Source organism: Pseudophryne corroboree, chromosome 4 (assembly GCF_028390025.1).
Source record: "Pseudophryne corroboree isolate aPseCor3 chromosome 4, aPseCor3.hap2, whole genome shotgun sequence".
In the NCBI taxonomy this organism is placed as follows: domain Eukaryota; kingdom Metazoa; phylum Chordata; class Amphibia; order Anura; family Myobatrachidae; genus Pseudophryne; species Pseudophryne corroboree.
In genome coordinates this window covers 789,233,436-789,238,206 of record NC_086447.1, presented here as the reverse complement: position 1 = coordinate 789,238,206, position 4,771 = coordinate 789,233,436, and positions in this window count along the sequence as shown.

Sequence of the window (4,771 nt, the reverse complement as noted above, 5' to 3'; positions counted from 1 at the left end):
CACCTGTTGTCCATGGGACGAATATGGCCATTGACATGCCTGGTCAAATTACAAAAAAAATCACCTCTACGGTGTGGAATTATTTTAACACAAATGCGGACAACAGGTGTGAAGCCGTGTGTTGCCTTTGTCAAGCTGTTATAAGTAGGGGTAAGGACGTTAACCACCTCGGAACATCCTCCCTTATACGTCACCTGCCGCGCATTCATCATAAGTCAGTGACAAGTTCAAAAACTTTGGATGACAGCGGAAGCAGTCCACTGACCACTAAATCCCTTCCTCTTGTAACCAAGCTCCTGCAAACCACACCACCAACCCCCTCAGTGTCAATTTCCTCCTTACACAGGAAAGCCAATAGTCCTGCAGGCCATGTCACTGTCAAATCTGACGAGTCCTCTCCTGCCTGGGATTCCTCCGATGCATCCTTGAGTGTAACGCCTCCTGCTGCTGGCGCTGCTGTTGTTGCTGCTGGGAGTCGATCGTCATCCAAGAGGGGAAGTCGGAAGACCACTTGTACTACTTCCAGTAAGCAATTGACTGTCCCACAGTCCTTTGCGAGGAAGATGAAATATCACAGCAGTCATCCTGCTGCAAAGCGGATAACTCAGGCCTTGGCAGCCTGGGCGGTGAGAAATGTGTTTCCGGTATCCACCGTTAATTCACAGGCAACTACAGACTTGATTGATTGATCATTACAGTATATAGAAAATGATGTACGTAGCATAAGGGAAAATACTTACAGACTTAATTGAGGTACTGTGTCCCCGGTACCAAATACCATCTAGGTTCCATTTTTCTAGGCAGGCGATACCGAAAATGTACACAGACCTCAGAAAAAGAGTCACCAGTGTCCTAAAAAATGCAGTTGTACCCAATGTCCACTTAACCACGGACATGTGGACAAGTGGAGCAGGGCAGACTCAGGACTATATGACTGTGACAGCCCACTGGGTAGATGTATTGCCTCCCGCAGCAAGAACAGCAGCGGCGGCACCAGTAGCAGCATCTCGCAAACGCCAACTCGTTCCTAGGCAGGCTACGCTTTGTATCACCGCTTTCGAGAAGAGGCACACAGCTGACAACCTCTTACGGAAACTGAGGAACATCATCGCAGAATGGCTTACCCCAATTGGACTCTCCTGGGGATTTGTGACATTGGACAACGCCACCAATATTGTGCGTGCATTACATCTGGGCAAATTCCAACACGTCCCATGTTTTGCACATACATTGAATTTGGTGGTGCAGAATTATTTAAAAAACGCCAGGGGCGTGCAAGAGATGCTGTCGGTGGCCCGAAGAATTGCGGGCCACTTTCGGCATTCAGCCACCGCGTGCCGAAGACTGGAGCACCAGCAAACAGTCCTGAACCTGCCCTGCCATCATCTGAAGCAAGAGGTGGTAACGAGGTGGAATTCAACCCTCTATATGCTTCAGAGGATGGAGGAGCAGCAAAAGGCCATTCAAGCCTATTCATCTGCCTACGATATAGGCAAAGGAGGGGGAATGCACCTGACTCAAGCGCAGTGGAGAATGATTTCAACGTTGTGCAAGGTTCTGCAACCCTTTGAACTTGCCACACGTGAAGTCAGTTCAGACACTGCCAGCCTGAGTCAGGTCATTCCCCTCATCAGGCTTTTGCAGAAGAAGCTGGAGACATTGAAGGAGGAGCTAAAACAGAGCGATTCCGCTAGGCATGTGGGACTTGTGGATGGAGCCCTTAATTCGCTTAACCAGGATTCACGGGTGGTCAATCTGTTGAAATCAGAGCACTACATTTTGGCCACCGTGCTCGATCCTAGATTTAAAACCTACGTTGGATTTCTTTCCGGCAGACACAAGTCTGCAGAGGTTCAAAGACCTGCTGGTGAGAAAATTGTCAAGTCAAGCGGAACGTGACCCGTCAACAGCTCCTACTTCACATTCTCCCGCAACTGGGGGAGCGAGGAAAAGGCTAAGAATTCCGAGCCCACCCGCTGGCGGTGATGCAGGGCAGTCTGGAGCGAGTGCTGACATCTGGTCCGGACTGAAGGACCTGCCAACGATTACTGACATGTCGTCTACTGTCACTGCATATGATTCTCTCACCATTGAAAGAATGGTGGAGGATTATATGAGTGACCGCATCCAAGTAGGCACGTCAGACAGTCCGTACGTATACTGGCAGGAAAAAGAGGCAATTTGGAGGCCCTTGCAGAAACTGGCTTTATTTTACCTAAGTTGCCCACCCTCCAGTGTGTACTCCGAAAGAGTGTTTAGTGCAGCCGCTCACCTTGTCAGCAATCGGCGTACGAGGTTACTTCCAGAAACTGTGGAGAAGATGATGTTCATCAAAATGAATTATAATCAATTCCTCCGTGGAGACATTCACCAGCAATTGCCTCGAGAAAGTACACAGGGACCTGAGATGGTGGATTCCAGTGGGGACGAATTAATAATCTGTGAGGAGGGGGATGTACACAGTGAAAGGGGTGAGGAATCGGACGATGAGGAGGAGGTGGACATCTTGCCTTGTAGAGCCAGTTTGTGCAAGGAGAGATTGATTGCTTCTTTTTTGGTGGGGGCCCAAACCAACCAGTCATTTCAGTCACAGTTGTGTGGCAGACCCTGTTGCTGAAATGATGGGTTTGTTAAAGTGTGCATGTCCTGTTTATACAACATAAGGGTGGGTGGGAGGGCCCAAGGACAATTCCATCTTGCACCTCTTTTTTCTTTCATTTTTCTTTGCATCATGTGCTGTTTGGGGACTATTTTTTTGAAGTGCCATCCTGCCTGACACTGCAGTGCCACTCCTAGATGGGCCAGGTGTTTGTGTCGGCCACTTGTGTCGCTTAGCTTAGCCATCCAGCGACCTTGGTGCACCTCTTTTTTCTTTGCATCATGTGCTGTTTGGGGGCTATTTTTTTGAAGTGCCATCCTGTCTGACACTGCAGTGCCACTCCTAGATGGGCCAGGTATTTGTGTCGGCCACTTGGGTCACTTAGCTTAGTCATCCAGTGACCTCGGTGCAAATTTTAGGACTAAAAATAATATTGTGAAGTGTGAGGTGTTCAGAATAGACTGAAAATGAGTGGAAATTATGGTAATTGAGGTTAATAATACTATGGGATCAAAATGACCCCCAAATTCTATGATTTAAGCTGTTTTTGAGGGGTTTTTGTAAAAAAACACCCGAATCCAAAACACACCCGAATCCGACAAAAAATTTTCAGGGAGGTTTTGCCAAAACGCGTCCGAATCCAAAACACGGCCGCGGAACCGAATCCAAACACAAAACCCGAAAAATGTCCGGTGCACATCACTAGTTACGAGGCACATAATTTTGGGGCTCTACTGTATAGCATATTAGTTGGAGGTATTCTATATAGTATATTATGAATTTGGGACAGTGTTGTGTTGCATAATATAAACTGGGGACACTGATGTGTGGCATAATATGATTATGAGGTTGCATGGATGGGAGAAACCTTGCACCGCCCCTAGCTATGGTGAGTTGCAGCAGTCTCCTACCTTTTCCTGCTCGATGTGCTGCTAACATGGACCCCCGCTGGGCCTACCAGCTGCCCAAGCCTGGATAAGTAGTACATTGTCTTTCCCCTTTGTTGGAGGGTATTATATTGTATCTGTCGGTGTACAGCCTCTATAGCTGGTAAGCTTGTAAGCGACTGACATCTGAATACAACAGCAGAAAGTCATCTAACGCCCCATGCCGAGTGCACAACCAACCGCCAGGAACTGTTTCCTTCTGAGGTGCAGTTCACACATGGGTGTACAGTAGGGAGCTGACCCCATAGCCAGATTAAGGGGGGGATTCAGGGCATATTGTACCCTGGCCCCCCCTTTGTCAAGGGGCCCCCCAGCCAGAGCATACTGACATCACTAGCTCTCCCTCTTGTGCAGCAGCAGAATCAGACTGCCAGAATGTGAGCAGGACAGTATGCATTGCAGGCATAGACGCAGGAGTATCAGGTTTCAAGAGCTACCGACAGAGCTTACTGACCAAAGGAGAGATAGCATAGGGGAGAGAGCTGTAAGTGACCTACGGATCCCAGCTTCTCCTCCTGCCTGGGTGTCAGGGTCCTGTGTAACCTGTTATCTAATGAGAGCGTTCATGTCTAGACACACAGACACACACACACACACACACACACACACACACACACACACACACACACACACACACACACACACAGTGCATCCTCCTGAGTCCTGTCCCAGATTTTATTTTTCTATGTTTATTTTAAGCTTAGGTTGTCTTTGTTCCACTATAGGAAAACATTATAAAATAGTTGTCTCTCTATTGAGTGGAGATATAAACAGTACCCAGGCCTTATTAAACTATTAGTTTAAATCTAATATACACCATTGGTATATATTTAATATACACAATCCTTACCTCCCAACATGACCCATTCCAGGAGGGACAAAATGCTCTCTCCCTGGACTTCCCTCTTAATTTATAATTCTAATAATTTTAGTTGAAGTACTTTTTATTATCAATGAAATAGTTCAACACATGTGATGCTAATCATATATTAAAAGGGAAGCCCAGGTAGAGAGCATTTTGTCCTTCCTGGAATAAGTCATGTTGAGAGGTTTGCACAATCTAATATACACCCTTCCCCCCTCCACCAGGGTCCCCTTGTCCTAAGTGCCCCAAGTTCCCCCAAGGCTTAATCCGGCCCTGGCTGACCCCACTGGGCTAGTCCAAGCCTAGTTCTAGTACAGCACCAGCAAAATACTGTATGGGTGTGCCTGTAGGGATGTGACT